Source organism: Microcaecilia unicolor, chromosome 1 (assembly GCF_901765095.1).
Source record: "Microcaecilia unicolor chromosome 1, aMicUni1.1, whole genome shotgun sequence".
NCBI classification, from domain to species: domain Eukaryota; kingdom Metazoa; phylum Chordata; class Amphibia; order Gymnophiona; family Siphonopidae; genus Microcaecilia; species Microcaecilia unicolor.
In genome coordinates this window covers 548,846,618-548,861,972 of record NC_044031.1, presented here as the reverse complement: position 1 = coordinate 548,861,972, position 15,355 = coordinate 548,846,618, and the positions used below count along the sequence as shown (strand labels likewise).

The 15,355-nt window shown below is 43.1% G+C and overlaps 1 protein-coding gene across 1 annotated transcript in view; it reads right to left on the bottom strand.

Annotated features, from left to right (window-relative positions):
- Nucleotides 1–15,355, bottom strand: part of VPS13B (vacuolar protein sorting 13 homolog B) — a 1,674,799-nt gene that overhangs the window by 997,740 nt on the left and 661,704 nt on the right.

The window sequence follows — 15,355 nt, the reverse complement described above, 5'->3', positions numbered from 1 at the left end:
CCGTAGCCCGGCATCAGCCCTTCTCTTCTCTACCCTACCCCCCCACCCACCCATAGCCCAGCATGAGCCCTTCCCTTCCTCATCATCCATCCCATTGCTATGCATCAGCCCCACCCTAATCCCCACCCCTCCCTATAGTCTAGCGTCAGTCCTGTCCTATCCCCTACCCATCCCCCATAGTCTGGCACCCCCCTCCCAACCCTGAAGCACACCAGCATTAAATATAAAACTTTTTGTTTTTTAATATCACCCCTATCCAGGAACCTGCCTACATTAAATATAAAGGCTTTTTTTTAATTTTAAACCTGGGCACTGCAGAGACCATCCCTACCCCAAAACTCACCAACATAAATTAAAAAAAAAAAGTTTGTTTTTTTTTTAACCTGTGCAATGAGCCTACCCCCAACATTATTGGTGGGTTACTGGGTGGGGGTGGGCTCTTCACTGGCTAGGGAAAAAAGATTAAATATACCTTTTTTCCCCTAGGCAGTAAAGAGCCCATCCCCACCCAGAAGCCCACCACCAACATTACACAAACAAAAAACATTCAGACAAAAACTAAAATGGAGACCCCCCTTCCCTCCACCCAAGAAAGCCAGTCTCTACAAGCAGGGCAATATGGGTAACAGAGAAACATAAATGTTTTTTTTTTCTCCTGTACTCTGCAAAATACAAAACTAAAAAAAATAATAAACATTTTAAATTTTTTAAAAAGGTACATTTCACAAAGCAAGCACATCTCAATCTTTAAACAATATTAAATAAAAATATATTTTTTCTTTTCTACCTTTGTTGTCTGAGCACTTTATTTTTCTGATTGGGTTAGTCCTACTCTCTTCCACTTTCCATGTGTCAGTCTTCTAAATTCTTTTCCAGGCTGGCTTTTCCATTTCTTGTCTCTCCTCTTGTCGTCATCCTTTCCCATTCAATCACCAAGTCCCACTCATCTTCTGCTCTGTTCCCCTTTCCCCCATACCCCTAGTCACATCCATCTAGTGCTCCTTCTCCTTCCCTCCACCCACACCCTCTAGTCTCATCCATCTTCTGCTCCCTCTCCCAGTGCCTCCCCCACCAAGTCCCACTCATCTTCTTCTCTGTTCCCCTTCTCCCATACCCCTAGTTGCATCCATCTGCTGTTCCTACTCTCTCCCACTAGTCCCATCTATCTTCTGCTCCCTCTCCCTTCTCACACCCCTTAGTCCCATCTTGTACTCCTCTATCTCTCTCTTACTCTCTTCCCACCCCCCACCCCAGGTGGTCTCATTTTTATTTTTACCCTTCGCCAGCCGATCTCGCCCATGTCTCTCTCTCTCTTGCTTTCCTTCCAGCACCACCACCCCCCCCCCCCCCGCAGCCGCCGCCGCCACCACCACCACCACCACCACCACACTGGAGTCTTTGAGTTCTCTCTCCTTCCAGCCCCGTGGCGCCCGGTATCGCACCCCCCCCCCCACGTCTTCCAATCCCTCGAGTCGCCAGCAGCTTCAACGAGAAAGCAGTACACACGCTGCTTTAGACCTACTCCGGAAGCCTTTCTCTCTCCTACAGTTTCCCTCCTACGCGGGAACAGGAAGGTGAAGCAGAGAGAAAGGTTTCTTTGGCAGGTCTAAAGCAGCGTGTGTACTGCTTTCTCGTTGCTGCTGGCGGCTCGAGGATTGGAGGACTCCAGAGGGGGGGAGCAATGCGGGGTGCTGCGATGCTGGAAGAAGAGAAAGATGGGAGCACTGAGCGCCTTGATATGAGAGGAGGAGACATCCGGGGTTGACCGGGGAGGAGGAGCTGCGGCTCCGGGCCATGTAGTGCAGGAGGAGGAGGCTGGCGCTGGCGGTGCTTGGGACTGGGAGTGACGGTGGCCGCATCACTGCAGTCTGCGGCTGAAGCGGGGAGACGGTGCCAGGGTACATACATGCCGAGAGCCTGAGATGGATGCTGCTGCAGTTCGTTTGGGGGGGGGGGGGGGGGGGGCAATTGCCTCCCAAACTATGCCCATGCATTCTGCTGTTTTCCTGTCGGATACGCTGCCATGGCAAGACTGAAAGGCTGTGCACTGATTGGTTGGAGGAGTAGGGAAAACTGGGCGGGCCTGAGCTGTGATTGGGTGGGCCTGGGCCCACCCAGGCCACCCTTAGCTACGCCCCTGCACAGGAGGGAAAAAAAAAGAGGAAAATACTTAACATTCAAATAAGAAATTATGATCCCACATAAGTTAAAAAGAGAAGCCAGTATAAAGTGCACCTGTTCTTAACATTTTCATGGGTAAATATGCCTTAACTTAGACAAAGAGGAAATACCGTGTTTCCCCGAATATAAGACACTGTCTTACATTAATTTTTGCTCCCAAAACGGCGCTAGGTCTTATTTTCAGGGGATGTCTTATTCCAGGGAAACACGGTTGGCCCACCCTCCCTCCATCACTCCTGCAACTAACCCCCCCACCCGAGATGGCCCCCCCCCCACCCAAGATGCCCCCCCCCACCTGAAGTCGCCGGGCCTCCCTCCCTCCGTCGCTCCGGAACTAACCTGAAGCCTCCTTTCACTTGCCTTCCAGTTCGCGTCGCAACAAGCAGCAGGGCAGGCCTCTCCTTCCTTCCATGCCCCGCCCTCCCCTGACGTTATGTTACGTCAGGCGAGGGCAGGACACGGAAGGAAGGAGTGGCCTGCCCTGCTGCTTGCTGTGATGCGAACTGGAAGGCAAGTGAAAGGAGGCTTCAGGTTAGTTTTGGAGCGATGGAGGGGGGGGGCGGCTATCTCGGGTGGGGGGGCCATCTCGGGTGGGGGGGGCGACCTCGGGTGGGGGGTTAGTTGCAGGAGCGACGGAGGGAGGGTGGGCGGACCAACCGTGTTTCCCCGAAATAAGACATCCCCTGAAAATAAGACTTTGCTAGGCCTTACTTTCGGGGGAGGCCTTATATTTACTAAGGGCACCAAAACCTGGGTAGGTCTTATTTTTGGGGGATGTCCTATTTTCGGGGAAACACGGTAGAAGGAGTGTATGAAGCAGTGGTGTAGCTACGTGGGGCCAGGGGGCCTGGGCCCCCATAGTTTTGGCCCTGGACCCCCCTGCTGACGACCCTCTCAACCCCCCTCCCGCCACCAACCCGCCATCGCCGTCGCCTGCCTTTGCTGGCGGGGGACCCCAACCCCCGCCAGCCGAGGTCCTATTCTTCTCGCAAAAGGCTTCCTTCTGTTTCGTGAAGCATGTCAGAAACAGAAGGAAGCCTTTTGCGAGAAGAAGAGGACCTCGGCTGGCAGGGGATGGGGTCCCCCGCCAGCAAAGGAAGGCGACAGCAGGTTGGCAGTGGGAGGGGGGGTCGAGAGGGTCGTCAGCAGGGGGGGGGGCAAAGTTGGTGGTGGCGGCGGCAATGGCGGGGGGGGGGGGGTGGCAATGGTGGGGGGGGGGGGTCGGCGGCGCCGGGAAGGGGGCTAAAATGTGCCCCCTCACCTCAGGCTGTGGACCCCCCTCCCGCCGAAGTCTGGCTACGCCCCTGGTATGAAGGCTCCACTGCAATTAATGAACCCCATCATCTTGATCGATGTCAGTATTATTAGCTTTAGGCTACTCATTAGAGATCACTTGAAAAATTTCAACTTACACTGGATTGTTTCGAGGCTAATTTGCATAGGTTGGTTACCCTGAAAAGAAAAGCTGTATATGTGCTCAAAGACAAATTTTGAAAATTCCTATTCTAGGGACTCCCCCTCCTCTAATCAGTTTGGTGAGCTCGTACTGACACAGGGAATGGTGCCACTATAAAGGAGGGGAAAGAGAGGGATATCATTTCTGTGGGTAAGTGACATTATTTTTCTCTGAGCTTGGTAACTTAAAGATTGGTTTTAAAAAAGGGATTACTTTCAGTCTGTCTCAGTATGGCAACACTCGTGTACTTAGATACATATATGCCAACAAAATTGCCCTAGACTTTGCCAAAGAATTTGCCAAAGACCTGGTAGAATAAGCCTTGATGTGCACGGGAGCAGATCTACCCCTCAGAATGTAATCCACAGAAGTAAACCAAAGTGTGCAGGAACCAGTAGCTGAGAGCTTACCCCCAGAGCGTGCACAAGACTTAATAGGCTCAGACATAGAGAATAATATATTCACAGAAAACAGTCAGTCTCTTGACTTCCAAGGCACTGAAGCCCCACAATCTTCCCACAGTTAAGCACTCTCAAAAAGAACCGCAGTGACTGCTTTTTTTTTTTAGATAGAAGCAGGAGAAAAAGAGAAGGGAAGACTGAGGTAAAGAGGTAGAAAGTGGCAATGGTGGAGCAGGGAGGGACCTAGATCACTAGGTTTACATCTGAGACACAGGATATTCTCAACCCCAAACTCAACTGAACCTGAAAGCAGGACAGGCCAAACAGAAGTCACTACAGCGCAAAGGAGCTGCTATCCCACCTTGGTTGCTAAGCACAGGAGCTTATGATACACAACTCATTAGTTCTCTATCTCCACCTGCTGGAGGAAGGTCACAACCCATTTGTCTGGACTGATCCTTGGAACATAATGGAATTAGCATTTTTAGAGCACAAGTCAGTGGGCAATGGAAACTCCACTGGAGGGAATGCTTTCCAAGCAGTTTGGGAACACTACTGGCACATCCTCCCATATAGAGAACAGTCTACTACTCAATAGTTAAGTCTTGTAGAATTCCTTATAGGATTTATTATAGTTGAAATTTGAGTTCTGATGTTCACTTCGTGGTGACTAATTGACTGCTACCAATCAACTATATTGTACTTCTTGTTATATGATTAGGTGTATATGCGCTACATTGTTTGTATTGTTATATTATTTTGTAAAATTTTGCTGATTTGGGTAGTGAGGGATGTTTTTTTAGGGGAGGGGGATAGGTACAGTTTTTAAAATTATAATTGTAAAATTGTTTAAGGTAGAGCAGAAGTATCTATGGGAGACTGTACTTCTGATTTGTTGTGTGTCTGGTTATTCAGTACTGTTGGCACAAAGATAAACAACTGTGTGCCCTTGTTTGCAACCATTTGCTGATCTGTTTTTATTGGAATGTTCTGGTTATGCCTAATAGAGAGAGATTTAAAAAATAAGTAAACAGGGCCAGAAATATTGCAAATTTTGAATGTTTCTGTGATTGATTTCATTTTTGATGTTTTAGAGCACTGCATTGATTGATATAGAAAGGTGAAAACAGGTACAAGAGCTCATGACACCATTACATTTAGACATTTATCACTTTTGCTCGTCCTCAAAAACTGTTATTTGTTCAATATGGCTCTATGTTGAAAAATTCTGGCAACACAATATTATGAATATAAAAGAAAAATTAATTCTAGAGAATTAATTCAAAATATGGAGGTTTTTGATCAATGAAACAAAAATTTGTAAAGCAGACAGAAAACACTGTTATTCAGTGTAGTTTGTAGCTACTAAGGTTTTTTTTTATCTCCATTTGAAAATATAAAATAAAAAATAAGTCAGAGAAAAAACATTTTTTGAAAACATGAGAAGTATTTTGATTGACTTATTTTTGAATTTGTTATTGATGAACTGAGCATTAAGCCAATCTGTTGCTTGTTTATTGTATCGGTGGTATGAATGAAATGAAGAAAATTAAAGCTCAAGTTCTGAGAAAAGGGTAAAAAACAAAGTGGCGGGTGAGGTGACGGACGAAGAAAATGTGCAGTATGGTTCTCAAGTATGTAGAAGTTTGAGATAGGGAATAAAACTGGAGAGAGTATCAAGAAATGAGTTGTAGAACTGTAGAAAACTGACGAAGGGAAACTAAAACCTGCGGAGCTTTTATTGGACAAGCGGTTGGATGGATCATAAGGTAGCAAAGCCAGTGCTTCAGGCTGAACTTGGGAGCCATCCCAGAGGACACTGCAAGGCATATATGGCTGGGCTGCAAATCTCTACAACATCTGTGAAATGGCTGAATGGAGCACTGGGTAGCAGGATGCCTGAGTGGTTTTGGGTGGACCTAGGAGTCACTGCAAAGGGCCCTGTGATAAATAAGAAGATGGGCTGAAAAACTCCCCAGCAGCTCCTAACCCTTCAAACCTTCCATCTTTCCCTGTAAGGAATGCAAAGAGGGACTCTGAAAAAAAGATTGCGTTGGAGGCAAAAACACATAGTAAAACTTTTTTAGGCATATTAAAAGCAGGAAGCCGGCAAAAGAATCGATTGGACCGCTAAATGACCGAGGGATAAAAGGGGCGATCAAGGAAGACAAAGCCATAGCGGAGAGATAAAATGAAATCTTTGCTTCAGTCTTCACCAAGGAAGATTTGGGAGAGATACCGGTGCCAGAAATGGTATTCGAAGATGACGAATCAGAGAAACTGAATAAATTCTCTACAGACCTAGAGGATGTAATGGGGAAATTTGACAACTTGAAGAGTAGCAAATCTCCTGGACTAGATGGCATTCATCCCAGAGTACTGATAGAACTGAAAAATGAACTTGCAGAACTTTTGTTAGCATGTAATTTATCCTTAAAATCGAGCATGGTACCGGAAGATTGGAGGGTGGCCAATGTAACGCTGATTTTTAAAAAAGGTTCCAGGGGAGATCTGGGAAATTATAGACCGGTGAGCCTTACATCGGTACCGGGCAAAATGGTAGAGACTATTATAAAGAACAAAATTACAGAGCATATTCAAAAGCATTCATTAATGAGACAAAGCCAACATGGATTTAGTGAAGGGAAATCTTGCCTAACCAATCTATTACATTTCTTTGAAGGGGTGAACAAACATGTGGATAAAGGTGAGTTGGTTGAAATTGTGTATCTGGATTTTCAGAAGGTGATTGACAAAGTACCTCATGAAAGACTCCAGAGGAAATTGGAGAATCATGGGATAGGAGGTAGTGTCCTATTGTGGATTAAAAACTGGTTAAAAGATAGAAAACAGAGAGTAGGGTTAAATGACCAGTATTCTCAATGGAGAAGGGTAGTTAGTGGGGTTCCCCAGGGGTCTGTGCTGGGACCTCTGATTTTTAACATATTTTATAAATGACCTAGATTTGGGGGGTAACTAGTGAGGTAATTAAATTTGCTGACGACACAAAGTTATTCAAAGTTGTTAAATCGTGGGAGGATTGTGAAAAATTACCTTACGAGAATGGGAGACTGGACGTCTAAATGGCAGATGACATTTAATGTGAGCAAGTGCAAAGTGATGCATGTGGGAAAGAGGAACCCGAATTATAACTACGTCATGCAAGGTTCCACGTTAGGAGTCACCGACCAAGAAAGGGATCTAGGTGTTGTCGTTGATGATACATTGAAACCTTCTGCTCAGTGTGCTGTGGCAGCTAAGAAAGCAAATAGAATGTTAGGTATTATTAGGAAAGAAATAGAAAACAAAAATGAGGACGTTATAATGCCCTTGTATCGCTCCATGGTGCGACCTAACCGCAAATATTGTGTTCAATTCTGGTCGCCGTATCTCAAAAAAGATATAGTGGAACTAGAAAAGGTGCAGAGAAGGGTGACGAAAATGATAAAGGGGATGGGGCGACTTCCCTATGAGGAAAATCTAAAGCGGCTAGGGCTCTTCAGCTTGGAGAAAAGATGGCTGAGGGGAGATATGATAGAGGTCTTGTGATAAAGTCACCTCCAGGATAGTTGGGTTAAGGCAGTTTCAGTCTGAAATACAAGTCCCAGAAGGCATTGCAGGCAAGGAGCCAGAGGGTGAGATGAAGAACCCGGACTGGACTCCTAGCTGCAATCGGGGAAGACATGGGTGTAAGCTGGCAGGTTGTGTAGAGTGGCTGCCACTAGCGGAAAGAGAGTTGGGAAACCCTGTGTGCAGGAGCTCATCATTGGTCTCATTAGTCTAATGCTTAACTCAGCTGGTTTGGGTGTGAGGAAGCTAATGGAAGAAGAATGATTGGTTGTAGTAGCTGAAGCCAGGGATTGATTAGGCAGGTGGGAAGGAGTCCCAGGAGTGGAGTTCAGTTCAGGAAAGAGGAGCTGAAGGAGAGAAGCAGTTACAGGATGAAAACCCTTGGGCAGGGAGGTCCCTAAAGTACTGAAGCAGGCTGAGATTCCTTGGGTGAGAGGAAGTCCCAAAAGTATTGAATTCACTGAGAAGCTGATGCAGGGGAAAACCCTTGGGTAGAAGGAGTCCCTAGAATATTGAACTCTCCTGAAGGTAAAGAGGATAGAAGGTAGAGACTGCTGCTTGGTGACTGAACTGTGATGATGAACTGAAAGAACTGTTTGTCTTGGGAATTGAATTACTGTTTATTGTGCACTGGATAAAGAGCCCAGACTGGAGCCTGTAAGCCTGTATTGAATCCTGGTATGTGCTATGCTGCTGTTGGAACTGTGTACTAGAAACCTGCATGGAATAAAAGTCCTTAAGATTGAAGTTACTGGTGGACATCTATTTCTTCACTGTACCGGGAGCCTGTGGTTAGAGGAGATTGTTCTATCTCCTGCACAAGAGAGATACCTGGTTACAGTCTATAAAATAATGAGTGGAGTGGAACGGGTAGATGTGAATCGTTGGTTTACTCTTTCCAAAGAACTAGGACTAGGGGGCATGCAATGAAGCTACAAAGTAGTAAATTTAAAACGAATAGGAGAACTTTTTCTTCACTCAACGTGTAATTCAACTCTAGAATTTGTTGCCAGAAAATGTGGTAAAGGCGGTTAGCTTAGCAGAGTTTTAAAAAGGTTTGGACGGCTTCCTAAAGGAAAAGTCCATAGACCATTATTAAATTGGACTTGGGGAAAATCTACCATTTCTTGGATAAGCAACATAAAATGTTTTGTACTTTTTGGGGGGATCTTGCCAGATATTTGTGACCTGGATTGGCCACTGTTGGAAACAGGATGCTGGGTTTGACAGACCTTTGGTCTGTCCCAGTATGGCAATACTTATGTACTTATATAGTTATGTATCCCACCTGCTTTATATCATATTTCTGTAGCCTTTCTAGGCAATACTCATCTTACTTCTGTATCTACCCCCCTGCAGCTCCATGCTCCTCACTACTCAAGCAGCAAAAGTAATAATAGCAGTAAAGGCCATGACAACACAGAGTGCAATACTACACGCTCCTTTTAGTGAAATTGAGCACTAAAAGGAGCGTGCTGGACGTGAGGGGAAGAGAGAGCAGGGCAGGCAATGCAGTGGCGCCAGAGACCGGAACTGGAAGAAGTCTTCAGCTGGCGGGGGTTGGGGACCCCCACCAGCCAAGATGTTACAGCAGTGGCAGTGGGTGGCAGAGGGGAAGTGGCAGAGGGGGCAACCAAAATGTGCTCCCCCACCTTGGGCTCTGGTCTCCTCCCACCTTCAGGTCTGGCTACAGCCCTGATGTGAGCGTGCACATTTTGACAAAGAGATATATGATCCACAGGCCTCTTTAATTTCTGTTGTTGGTTGACATAGGTCTTTATTATAAGGGTGTCCTAGTCACTTTTAATAGATGTAAAGGGACAAAGATCAAGCATGCTTTTACCAGCCAGCTTTGTATCAATTCTCAAAGTGAAAGAACACTTATATTTTGCTTTAATTTAATTTTTTGTTACATTTGTACCCCGCGCTTTCCCACTCATGGCAGGCTCAATGTGGCTTACATATACAGGTACTTATTTGTACCTGGGGCAATGGAGGGTTAAGTGACTTGCCCAGAGTCACAAGGAGCTGCCTGTGTGGGAATCAAACTCAGTTCCTCAGTTCCCCAGGACCAGAGTCCACCACCCTAACCACTAGGCCACTCCTCCACAATTTGCGGCAAATAAAAGCATGCCTATTCACTTGTACCTGGTTTTTCTGCTTTTTCTTTTGGTATAAAATATGGTCAGCTACTAGGTAGTTTTTCATCCTGCTTCTTTCCATTTAAATGATTTCACTGTAGTAATAAGACACTGCAGAACAATGAATTAATTAAAATAATATTTTTGTCTTATGTATTTTCTGCAAGGGTCCTTAAGTAAATGAGAAGAATACAGGGTTTCTAATTTCTAGGCTGTGCAATTTCTAGACCGATTTTCATAAATGAAATCTAGCTGTTGACTTTAGATCATATTAATTGTCTAGTTAACTTACTTGAAAGCAATTTAAAAAGTACAAATACCAGAAAAGTAGGGTGTACTATTTCTGCTTGTATTACCCCCTCCCACCCATACCCCACCTAGTTTATAATTCTACTGTTATAATTCTGCATATTAAATAGATAAGCTCATCAAAATTAGTAATAATAATTCCTCTTAAGAATAATAAGAGTGCTGTGTATAAAACTGATTTATATATTAAACAAAAATGTTCTATCTAACTCTAAGCAAATCTCCTGGGATATGCCATTCCAGTATTCAGAGAACATACTGTTTAACTTGCACATTGTTTGACTCAGTTCTAAGATATTTACACAAGGTTTCGTAAATAAGCATTAATCATGAAATTTGTATGACAACAGAATGCCTTATACTGTATAAAACAAGCCCAGAGAAAAATGCAAACACAATCTATAAGCAGACCCACAGCTGGTTACCATATTCCACTGACAAAAAAAATGAAATCCTGATATTTATAAAAAGTTTCAGCCTCGGGACATATCCAGATTCTGAAGCTAGTTTCTAATGTGGGCAGAACAGATTTAAGAGCACACTGTTGTCAATCTAAATTTGACATAAAGCAGGGTTCATTTCATTTGACTTTTTGGTGTGATGAAAAGTCTCAAAGTTTGTTCTGCTATGAATAGGCAGAAGCGTTGGAATTTTATATAAAATGCATTTTACTTCAACATGATTTAACTTATAAAATATCATGATTTGCAGACATCCAGTACACTTGCACATAGTTTTGCTTCTGTTTACAAAAGTACAAACGTTGCACAGTATTTCTTCCTACAGGGAAAGAAACTGATCAAGAAGCAAGGGTGGTAAAAGCATTTGTACTTAGTGATACTCAACTAAGATCCAAAGAAGTCAAGTTCACAGGGTATCAAATACAGTACTTGGAACACTGATATGAATAGCTGCAGTTGCTTTAATTATGCTTTTTTAATTGCAGCAGCTAATGTTTAATTAGCCATATCACTAGGTTATTTTACTTACACAGAGCCTAATCCATCACTACTCCATTCCAGAAAAACAGACTGTCCAGCTGGTAAAACACTTAAAAGGTGGTTAAGTGACTAAGTAACGAACTTTGCCAAGCAACAGCTTAAAAAGGAAAAGAAAAATCCAATAATGCTCTAAATCCTTTTTAAACTTTCACTATCAATGAACTTAAAGCAAACTTATACTAATTGTTTCAAAACTTAGACATCTAGAAATAAGGCTTAACAAACAACCTGCAGTTAAAAACCTTTATACTGGCCTGCCAATACAATTTGGGGGGTGTGATAGGAGCCTATTCTATAAAAGCAAGTAGGCATCTACTTTTCTTTATAGAATACTAATGTAACCAGCTATATATGTGCTTTAACATTTAGGTGGAAGCACTCACATCAGCCAAAGAGTTGGTGTAAGTGTTAGTGCCTAAATTTTGCAGATATCCATGTAAGTCATGTTATTCTGTAAGCTACATGCATAATAGATTTGAGTCCTGATCATGCTCTGCCCAAGTACCACCCATGTGTATACCCCCTTTGCATATGCATGCTATGTACATTCAGCAGGAATCTGCATACTAGCTTTTAAAAATTATCCTCTGTTTAACACTCAGTGCAACAACAGCACAGTACCCAGCTTATTGTTTGACCCTTATTTCTATATATTCAAATGAAGCAACCTAGCAACCAACATTTTCTGCTCAGAACTTTGATAGATATTGAGGTGAAATACAGCAACTGACTTTATCCCCCTCCAGAATTATACTCTAGAACTTCCTATCAGCTGTGACTAGGGGGAAAATCATCTTGAGGAAACTCTAGAAATCCATTTTAGGAGATCTTAATCCAGCCAGTAAGTTCTATCTGGCATTTGGTCAATCTAAGGAAATAAAGGGGTTTCCCATGTATATACCTTTTAACTATGTATCTTGATTGAGCCTTATGGTATTCATCCAGTATCTTCTAAAAGTTATAAACAGGATGGAGTAAGTCCAGAAAGTGGCTACTAAAATGGTCAGCGATCTTTATCATAAAGCAAATGTGAACAGAGTTATAGACCTTAATATGTATACTTTGGAGATATGATAGAGACATTTACATATCTCTGTGGCATAAATTCACAGGAGGCGAGTCTCTTTCAACTGAAAGTAAATTTTGGAATGAAAGGACATAAGATTAAGTTAAAAGGGGATAATCTAACGAAAGGGTTGTGGATGTGTAGAATGACCTCTCAGTGGAGGTGGTGGAGACATGTACATAAAGTACATAAGCACCGCCATACTGGGAAAAGACCAAGGGTCCATCAAGCCCAGCATCCTGTCTCCGACAGCAGCCAATCCAGGCTTCAAGAACCTGGCAAAACCCAAAACAAAAAAAAATTAATAACGTTCAATGGACTTTTCCCTCAGGAATCTGTCCAAACCCCCTTTAAATTCCGTAAGGCCAGCTGCTGTCACTACATTCTCCGGCAACGACTTCCAGAGTCTAACTACACGCTGAGTAAAAAAAAACTTTCTCCTATTTCTTTTAAATCTACCATATTCTAGCTTCATCTTGTGTCCCCTGGTTTTGTTGTTGTTTGAAAGTGTAAACAAATGCTTCACATCTGTCTGCTCTACTCCACTCATTATCTTGTAGACTTCTATCATATCACCCTCAGCCGCCTTTTCTCCAAGCTGAAGAGCCCTAACCTTCTCAGCCTTTCCTCATAGGGAAGTCGTTCCATTCCCTTTATCATTTTCATCACCCTTCTCTGCACCTTCTCTAATTCCTTTATGTCTTTTTTTGAGATGCGGAGACCAGAATTGGACACAATACTCGAGGTGCAGTCGCACCATGGAGCGATACAATGGCATTATAACATCCTCGTGTTTGTTTTCCATCCCTTTCCTAATAATACTCAACATCTGTGCGCTTTCTTAGCCGCCGCAGCACACTGAGCAGATGTTTTTAACGTCTTATCAATGACTCCCAGATCCCTTTCTAGGTCCGTGACTCCTAACGCAGAACCTTGCATGACACAGCTGTAATTCGGGTTCCTCTTACCCACATGCATCACTTTGCACTTGTCAACACTGAACTTCATCTGCCGCTTGGAAGCCCAAATCCCCCAGTCTCGCGAGGTCCTCCTGTAATCTTTCACACTCTTCCTGCGACTTAACGACCCTGAATAACTTTGTGTCATCTGCGAATTTAATGACCTCACTAGTTACTCCCATCTCTAGGTCATTTATAAATATGTTAAAAACCAGCGGTCCCAGCACAGACCCCCTGTGGGACCCCACTAACTACCCTTCTCCACTGAGAATACTGACCATTCAACCCTACTTTTTGCTTCCTATCTTTGAACCAGTTCTTAATCCATAGTAATACCCTACCTCCGATCCCATGACTCTCCAGTTTCCTCAGGAGTCTTTCATGAGGCACTTTGTCAAACGCCTTTTGAAAATCCAGATACACAATATCCACCAGCTCCCCATTGTCCACATGTTTGTCCACCCCCTCAAAAAAATGGAGTAGATTGGCGAGGCAAGACTTCCCTTCACTAAATCCATGCTGACTTTGTCTCATCAGCCCATGTTTTTGTATGTGCTCTGTAATTTTATTCTTAATAATAGCCTCTACCATTTTGCCCGGTACCGACGTCAGACTCACCGGTCTATAATTTCCCAGATCTCCTCTGGAACCTTTTTTAAAAATCGGCATAACATTGGCTACCCTCCAGTCTTCCGGTACCACACTCGATTTTAGGGATAGATTGCATATTACTAACAGTAGCTCTACAAGTTCATTTTTCAGTTCTATTAATACTGTGGGATGAATACCATCAGGTCCTGGTGATTTACTACTCTTCAGTTTGCAGAACTGACCCATTACATCCTCCAAGTTTACAGAGAATTTGTTTAGTTTCTCCGACTCGCCTGTTCAAATATGCTTTCTGGCACCGGTGTCCCTCCCAAATCCTCCTCGGTGAAGACCGATGCATTTTCGCTTCTAATGCTAACTTTTTTTCAAAGTTCTTTTTTGCCCTCCTTATCTCCGCTTTGCATTTGGCTTGGCATTCCTTATGTTTCATCTTATTACTTTCAGACGGTTCTCTTCTCCACTTTCTGGTTCTAATGACTTCCTTTACCTTACTATTTAGCCACGCCGTCTGACGTTTGATCTTTTTTCCTCTTTTTCTAATACGCGGAATATATTTGTCCTGTACCTCCAGGGTGGTGTTTTTAAACAGCATCCATGCCTGATGCAAGTTTTTTACCCTGCGAGCTGCTCCTTTCAGTCTTTTTTTTCACCGTTTTTCTCATTTTGTCGTAATCACCTTTTCTAAAGTTAAATGCTAGTGTATTTGATTTCCTAAATTCACTTATTTCAATGCCAATATCAAAACTGATCATATTATGATCACTGTTATCCCCCCCCCCCCCTACCAGATCATGAGCTCCAGTAATGACTAAGTTTAGTATTTTTCCTTCTCTTGTGGGCTCCTGAACCAAGGAAACAAAGGGGCAGACGATCTGCAAACTCCAAAATGGAAAATATACAAAGCAGATCGTTGATGGATAAAATGATTTTAATGATAAATTAAAATATGCATATTTTAATTTATCATTAAAATCATTTTATCATTAAAATCATTTTTATCCATCAACGATCTGCTTGATGTCATCAAGAAATTTCACCTCCCTAGTGTGTACCAATGTTACATTAAAACCCAGTCTATATGTGGATAATTTATTTATTTGTTGCATTTGTATCCCACCTTATCCCACCTCTTTGCAAGCTCAAAGTGGCTTACAATACATCATGAGTAGTGGAAGAATGTTAGTAATAAACATTTAGTATTGCATGTTCTTGGTCATCATGAAAAGAAAAGCGAAGTAGTAGTATACAAGCAGATTTTAGGAGACAGTTCTAAAATTAAATAAGCGAGTTGTGCATATTCACTTGGGTTGATCTTTTTGGTATGTTCTTTCAAAGAGATGGGTCTTCAGTAGTGCGCAGAAGTTCGCTATTTCGTGTATCGATTTCAAGTTGCTCAGCAGTGCATTCCATAACTGTGTGCTCAAGTAGGTGAAGTTTGACGCATGCATTAATTTATATTTCATTCCCTTGCAACTGGGGAAGTGCAGATCAAGGAATTTGCAGGATGATCTTTTGGCATTCCTAGGTGGTAGGTCTATTAGGTCTCACATGTAAGCTGGTGTGTCTCCATGGATAATTTTGTGAACTAGTGAACATATTTTGAACGTGATGCGTTCCTTAAGTGGGAGCCAGTGTAATTTTTCTCTTAATTGAAATCACCCA